Source organism: Cavia porcellus, unplaced genomic scaffold (genome assembly GCF_034190915.1).
Source record: "Cavia porcellus strain 051 isolate PalLab524CR breed Dunkin Hartley unplaced genomic scaffold, mCavPor4.1 scaffold_10, whole genome shotgun sequence".
Taxonomy (NCBI): Eukaryota; Metazoa; Chordata; class Mammalia; order Rodentia; family Caviidae; genus Cavia; species Cavia porcellus.
The window spans coordinates 19,373,126-19,381,367 of NW_026947493.1; the positions used below are offsets into that span (position 1 = coordinate 19,373,126).

Sequence of the window (8,242 nt, forward strand, 5' to 3'; positions counted from 1 at the left end):
GGTGGTGATATGGCAGAATTCATTAGACTTCTAATCACACCACATTTGTGATCATGGAAAGACAATTGCTTCCAAAAATATCAAGAACGGTGGGACAGTGTGATCAAAGCAAGGAGGAGTGTTTTGAGGGATATTAATGCCAATGTGCCTTTTATTGTAAGCAACTTTTAACATTTAAATATTCACCATATATTTTGATCATACTTCATATACAGTGCTTGGTGTTTTCAGATTACTTGTATAATTTGAGCAAAGTAAAAGCAAAACAAGAAAAAAACACTTGCACTAGAGAACAAGAACAGGTCTGCAGATCATCAGTTGCAAACCACTGCTTGTCTCTTTCATTTACCAAATGGGGAGGTAAGGCCCAGGGAGGCAGAGCGTATCTCAGCCCACACAGTATTTAAAGAGGCATGTGGGATTACAAGGACAAAAAAAAAAACTTCTCTAACAACAATTTGACATTCTCCCACTCATTCTTCCAGTTACTGACTATTGTGCTACAATGACAGAGATACCTTTAAATGTTTGTCTTCATTTGATCGGAATACTAAGTCAGGTTTGTCTAACAGTGGTGCTCCAAAATTAGCTATGTATGTGGCAACAGAAACCACTATAATCTTATTTTAATGATTTCCATTCAAAAAATATCCTCTTATAGTGAGATATCTGCATGTAGATGCTATGGGTCCTCTCAACCATCATTACATGATAGTATTTGCATGGTCTTACCTGTGCCTTGAGACGCTGCTAATCCAAGGCTACATATGACATAGATGATAACGGTGCCCAGGTGAGAACAAACAAAGCTGAGGCCTGCCCATTAAGTAACAATGTTGTAAAGGGGAAAAAGTCTAGGTGACATGAAGAATTTATAGTAGTAGCCAGTGAAAATAAAGTAACACATCAATTTCTCATTTCTTATCGACCCTAAGAATAGTACATTTCTATTCCCTGATTTCATGAAAAAGAGAAAGGTAACAATAATATTCATTCATTCCTTCAAGAAATCTGTATTGATTTCCCCAGCACTGTGTATCATGCCAGGCACTGAGAATTCAGCACTGGATAAGACAGAGTCAAAATGCTTTCAAAAATAGTTAGCAATTATTGTAAGAAGTCAAAAAGTAAGCATATTCACCCCAAACTCCTAAAACTTCTGGAGGCAAATAGACAAGTCAATGATGATAATGTTTGGCAGCCCTTCAAGAAGTAGTAGTACTTTCTGAGCCACAACAGAAAACTAAATTTTATGTAATAATATTTCACTTGAAGTACATTTATGCTCTTGACTATACAAAACACTACTGCACACTGCAAGGAAAAGCTATCCATACCAACTTAATGTGTGCGAATCATAAATACATAGGAAAACAATCTGAAACCACTCAATACACCTTTTAAAAACATTCATATGGTTCAGCCTCATACAAGAGGTTAAATAAGAAAAACCAAAATATTAGAAAGCAGGAAAGTTAACTTCCAAATGAGATTATAAAAGGAGTAAATGTAAAGGAAAGAAGAGCTACAGAAAAGCTGAACGAACTGAGTACTTTAGGAGCCAGGGTCATGAGGATGAGCAGAATAGCTGGACAACAGTGCAGAGACGTGAGGGCAGGGGCAGAGACTAGATCCTTAAAGTGGCTTAGGAAGGCAGTGAATGGAGGAGGAGAGTGGAACAGCGGGGTCTGCAGGTGAAATGAGTGATTGGGTGCCCTCAAGTCCCAGCCAGCATGAAGCAGCTCCTTCTTTGCTAAGGACTTTAGAAGGAATGGCATTCTTTGAAATTTAAGAAATCTACATGTGAATCATTCAATTAAAATACCATATTCCATTCATCTTTGGCTAAGTCATTTGAATAAAGGAGCATTCACCTAAAGTCAGCTACACTACACGGCAGGAAGACCAGAGGCACTGTATTAGGCAAGGAGAAGGGTACCACACTGTCAAAAATTCAAATTAGGACGGAGCCCTTTGGCATGGATCTCAGAAAAATGACACCTTCCTCTTGTTCATCCCCACATCCATTCACTAACTCTTGACTATTTTCTACCAAACATAGTTGTTGCTGTTCCCTTCTCTCCACTTTCAGATGGAACCCAAGTCCACCTCATCGCTTACTGCAACTATCACAATCATTTGCTTAAGTGTCTCCCAACTTCCAATTTCTCCTTCTCTTAAAAGTCTTTCTTTTTGATGGTATGAATGCCAATTAAGCCTTTATGGGTGACCAAGTTCCTTTAAGATGAAAACAAAGCTTAACAAAGTATTGATGCAAACAGGTACTCCTACCTTCCTAGCCAGCCGATAGGTACTTGATTCTAAATCCTGGCTCCAGAGCTGCTTTTTCTGGATGCTCCAGGACCCAAGGGCTGGATTGGTGCCAAAATGCTGGAGGGCTCATTCTTCTAAGGTCAACCCAAGTATCTATTCTTTGAACAGACCTTTTGAATAGAATTACAAGTCTACCAAGCACTAGCCTGTAGCTTTTGCAGATTCCAGTGATAATAAATCACCTTCTCTAGTTTACTGTAAACTAGGCAGGCACAGAGAAGACAAGAAGACAGCCTTTTTGTTCATCTCCTGAGTGCAGCATATAATTCATGGCTCATATCAAAAGATGTATTCAATAAAAATTACTTAATGTATTAATTCATAAGCAAATCCCCCATCAAATGTGACTGGGATGTTGCAAATATAACTGGAGCTCGTTATTTACACAGGGAGGATAAAGATACTAAAAAGAATCAAAGAAATGACAACTTCATCGCGTCTGAGCAATACCCAGTGATTATAGCATGTTGGTTTGAGAAAATCCCTTTATAAATATAAAGAAGTCACAAAGAATATATTTATATTAAATAGTAACTAACTCATGTGTCTTGAAAAGGATAGTAAAGCTTCCTCAAAAGAATGTATTCAAATTAAGTCAAGTGTCTCATACATGTGTACATTACTATACGAATACTTGAGTCTCCACTAATGTGAGGCTACATGTCAAGGGTGCGAAGTCCTTCTGGCTACACTTGGGATATAGTCAATAGGAGCAATGGACAGAGAAGGCCTGGTTCCTTCTGTCCACTGAGTGACCTGGGTCTTTGGACCTCTATTAGTTCCCTCATTTAACAAAAGCTAGAAATAATATCATTATGGCAACGTGGTATTTGGGCAAAATTTTAATGCTACTACTTCAATTTGAAGACCTTGTGCTCATTTTAAATCTTTGTTCTCTATTTACTTTGTCACACTGATGACAAATATTTGGGGTTTTTTTTTTTGGTCTTTTTCCTTTTTATCGGTACCGGGGATCGAACTCACGACTGCCTGCTTGCAAGGCAGGCGCTTATGCTGCTGAGCTAAATCCCCAGCCCGATGACAAATATTTGAATTAAAATTATTTCAGTACAATGTCATTTCACTTTTGTGAAGATAAAGCATTCTCCTATTACACCGTGGTGTATTTACTTAATCCTCAAAACAACCCTCTGTGGTAGGCAGTGTTATATCTTCAATTTATAGAAGAAACTGAGGCAAAAAAAAGTCCAAGTAACTTGGCCAAGATCTCAAAACTATAATACTAATGAGAGCAAATATTTACATGGTGCCTTCCTGGGCCATCTAACAAATTATAAGGCAGATAGCACGACTGTACCCACTGAGGGAAATATGACACACAGAATTAAGTCACTTGTTAGGTCACACGGCTGCCAAGCAGCAGAGCAGTCCCTGTCCATCTAATACTGCACCAACTCCTGTTACCAGTGGTATTCGTCCATCAATCTATACAAACAGAGCAAAGTTTCTAGATAAATATCCGCCACTTTAACAAGCAGATACACTTTTTACATATTTCCTTCAAGTCAATCAATAATTCCCTATCGTTGGCAAAGTGCACTAAATACAATACAGCTTTTTCCTGATGGCCCAGAGTTGCTTTTATAGTTGCTGTGCTTTCTCTGTTCTACCTCTAGTTTTTATTTTAATTCTTACAGAAGCATTTTTACTGTCTCTTTTTTTAGATATGAGTCAGTCAATTATCATTTTTATCCTTTTGACCTGCTGACTGCTTTGAAGCTAGGATTCATGTCTATTATAAATATACCCAATATAAGACTTAATAAGAGCTACATGATTCTCATTATGATTTTAGCTGAGATAAGGGGATGACTAACAAAAACATCACAGTAACTATTTTGCTAACTGAGAAATAATGCATTTTATTCAGTGCTTATATTTCTTCTCATCCTAATCTTCATTCATGTCAGTCATATAAGTATAAAGTTATGTTCTACTGGAAGATCAAGTCTCTCCAAAATATAAGACTTATTCCCAAGCCCATCCTTGCCTCAAATACTGTCTGTTTACTTATCTGTCTCTCCACATAGACCATAATACAAATAATACATAAAGTTACTACAAATACATAATACAAATGTATGATATCTCCTATACACATATCACTGTACTATGGAAGTTTCCTGTGTTAATCCATGTAAGGTTTACAAGCACTTCTTACAATTGAGAACCAAAGGTATGAAAAGATTAAGTAACTTGACAGAGATTCTATATTGAGTGGTGGAGGAGCTAGGATTTGAACTTAGATAACCTGATTGGAGAGTCTGAGTCCTCTAGACTCAGCTAAACTGTCCCTGATAACAGAACTGTGTCTTTGTTCTGTTTACTGCTGAATACCTAGGTACTCATACTCAGTAAATATTTACTGATGTTTAAATGTACTTTGAGTTTCTCTCGGCCTATCCAAGTGCTCAACTCTATTTTTTTTTTTTTTTATCAGTACTGGGGATTGAACTCACAACCGCCTGCTTGCAAGGCAGGTGCTTATACTGCTGAGCTAGATCCCCAACCCCAAGTGCTCAACTCTAACTTCAAACTCAAAGTACAACTGGCTTTGACATGGAGAGCAATGTTTCAGGGTCATTTCTAACATTCATGACAGAATCACAATTCATGTTTCTCACTGCCGGACATCTCTGAATCACTGGTTGTATATGAATGACTGTCCCATCAGGCAGCATGAGACAGTCTCATGAAGTGGTACAAACCACCCAAAGGGACAAATATCATGTACCACCAGTGGTTCACGCCAGCAGGGATGTATTTAATGTGAAAATCGATATACAGGTCTAAAGTACTATGTACCTGGTATGGAGTATGAACATTTCATCTTTAAAACAATTCTCTGAGGCAGGGCTTATTATGAGTCCACTGTACAGACTTAAAAATATGGTTAGAGGGCCACAGAGCTGAAATGTTAGAACTAGGATTCATCTGAAGTTAATGTAAAAAAAAAAAAAAAAAAAAAAAAAAGAACTAGGTTTCAAACCCTTGTATGCACAGCCTCAAAACCTATTTCTCTTTTCTTTTTTTTTTTTTTTTTAGATAGTATCTCACTATGCCATTTCTGAGTACTGGGATTACAGGCCTGCACCACCACACTCAGCTACCAAAACCTATTTCTTGCATAATGTACTGTCACTTTTTTCAATAATCCTAACTCATGCCATATGTTAAGGTTTATATCTGGATGCCCTGCCAAAGCCTCATACACTCATGGGTGCACTGACTTTTTTGACTCAGTCAAGAGCAGTTTCTAGGACAAAACACCTTTGGAAAGGTGCCAGGATCATGGGGAAGCGATGCTCATCAATGGATTAGTCTCCCTCCTCCCCTGCTCTCACTCTGCTTTATTGCCATGCCATCAGCAAGCTTCCTCTGCCATGCATTGGAGCCAGCTGACTATGGACTGAAACCTCTGCAATCTGTGAGCTAAATAAACCTTTCCTCTTTATAGTTGTGGGCACTGTCTATTGTGTCTCAGCTATGAGACAGTAACTAAGATACCATAAATTAACAGCTAACATCAAAATTACTATGGCATAAAATAGACTAAATCAAAACAGTCTCCAGCTACCAAAGATCTTGAAATTAAAATAAAACCTGCAAATTCTATATCCATCTTTTGCAAACAAAAGTGTCACTGACCAGAAGTTCAGGTAAAAATTTGTTAGCACTTGCTACATGCCTGGTACTCAGCCAGATGCTGGCAATACAATAATGGTAAGAAACACAGCACTTGCCTTTACAGAGCATCTAAGGAAGAAGCAGAAAAGCAGGCAAAACACAGATAATACAGTCATGAGTACAGTGTGTGCAAAAAAGAAAAGAAAAGAATCTATTCCAGGCAGTGTAAGCAATAAGTCAAATAACTCCACTCAAGCTGGGCATGCCTGGTGGTACACACTTACAGTCTCAGTACTTGGGAAGCTGAGTCAGGAAAATTGTTGCAAATTCCAGACCAGCCTGAGCTACAAAGTGAGCTCAAGAGCAGCCTAAACTACATAGCGAGAACTTGTCTCAAAAAGACAAGGAAAAAAAAAAAAAAAAAAAAGGAGCAAATAAGGCATGTTCTGGGAACAACTTCAGAGGAATGTTTAACTGATGCCTGGATTAGGGTAATGGAAGATATTTGCAAGACTGTAGGGAAAGGAAACACATTTACACTGTTTTCTCTGGTTCTGGGGATTGAATCCAGGGCCTTCACATTGAGCTGCATTCTAATCCCTTTTTAATTTTGAAACAGGGTTTAATAATAGTGAGAGAAATGGGTTAGATACATGCTAAAGCCAGAAACATGCTAAATTTAACTCAAGAACTAGTAGAATTTGATAAATAGTAAGAATGGAGACAGTGGTGTGGGAACCATCCAACATCTATTACGACCGGATAGCCTTGACAACTGACGGAGATGGAGAGGAAGAGGCTGCGTGGAGGATGCTGTCCACCATACGGTTTTAGGAATTGAATGGATAGAGGGTGATGTCCAAGAATGGGAATCCAAAGGCAGTAACAGCCTAGTGGGGTGAGGAAGAATGGTATTTGGGCTTAATAGGCAGTTCGGTTTGGGGATCTGATTCTTAAGGCAGCAGTCAGGCTACAGGTGGGCACTTTCTGGTCATCAACAGAAAGGTAGTGCCTGAAAGCAGGGAAGTGAGTGAACTCACCCAGGCAGCAGAAAGGCACAGGGTAAGCCAGAACAGCAGGTATTAGGGAAGGCAGAAAAATAATGCTCGCAAAGGAGATTAAGAATGAGCCTCCAGAGGCACTGGAGAGGGTTCCACTTAGCCAGAATAATTCCTTTATCTAACTAGAAGCAACACCGAAAACGTTGTCAGTGACTCTTTCCCACCATCCATCCCTCCAGCCCAACCCCACCTGCTCAGAAGAGTCTGTATCAGCACTGACTCACCTAAGAGAGAGACAGGCTTAATCTTGTCCCTAACTCATGAGTGAAGCTGGCTCCAGAGGCCTCTCAGCTGCGCCACAAGGACTTGAGGGTGTCTCCCCGGAGACCCCTCTTCAAACGGCGCGCAGGCACACAGGAGCACAACTCTCCCCACTCACCGCGCAGGAGGGACGACCCCTCCCTCAGGACAATCTTCAAATTGTTCTCATTGTTGCTGGTACAGTCACTCGCTGCTCTAGGTTGGGGTCCCACCCTCCCCTTACTTCTTACCCAATTCCCTCCACCTTTACTAGCTGCACCGTTGGGCTTTCAGTCGCTTCCTCTAGTCCACTAACGGCGCTAGCTGAGCCAATGCAGACATTTCTTCTTCCACCTTGCGGAGATATCTCAGCCAATCGGAAACAGCTATGCTGCCAAGTGCAAGCGCCATGGCATGGATGACGCCTACCAGTTGCCCCAGCAACCAGAGAACGCTCAGGGTCCAACCCTGAGGCTGCTGGCAAGAGGCAGCAGGAGTGCTTAAGGGTGCACTGTGGCTTTTGTCATTAGTATGGCTGCACCCTAAATTTTTCTGCACTTAGGGTGCTCAATCTCTGACTTTTAAATAAATGGAAAAGAGAAGTTTCATTTTGGAGCGTTTCAAGAATCGCTAGATTGTCAAATCTGTTCCCCAAAGCAAAAATTTAATTTGAAATCAGTGTAACATGTTAAATATCCATCATATGGCACAAAACATTTTCAGTTACTCAAATGTACTGTATGTCTCAGGCAGCGAGAAGGTGGTACTGTGAAAATAAGTGAATCAAGGGATCTGTATGGTACAAATAGCCCTATTTTATCCTTGGACAAATCCTTTACCTGCTAGGAAAGTCTGCAGCTTCTTTTGTTTAAAAAAAAAAAAAATTACATTGTATTAAAGCCTCCAAGACAGCTGACATCATGGAGCTTTTCCTGAGTTCGATCCCCGGTTCCGATAAA

The 8,242-nt window shown here is 39.8% G+C and overlaps 1 protein-coding gene across 10 annotated transcripts in view; it reads right to left on the bottom strand.

The window, feature by feature from the left end:
- Nek10 (NIMA related kinase 10) overlaps positions 1 to 7,710 on the bottom strand; it is a 234,913-nt gene extending 227,203 nt beyond the window's left edge. For 8 of the 10 annotated variants that reach the window (XR_010050080.1, XM_063257055.1, XM_063257056.1 and 5 more), the window contains exon 1: positions 7,423 to 7,589. The gene's annotated coding sequence lies outside the window, so the exon portion shown is untranslated. Of the gene's footprint in view, positions 1 to 7,267 lie in introns of all 10 variants that reach the window. The other 2 variants (XM_063257051.1, XM_063257050.1) reach the window with 2 other exon arrangements.
- Between the last annotated feature and the right edge of the window lie 532 nt (positions 7,711 to 8,242).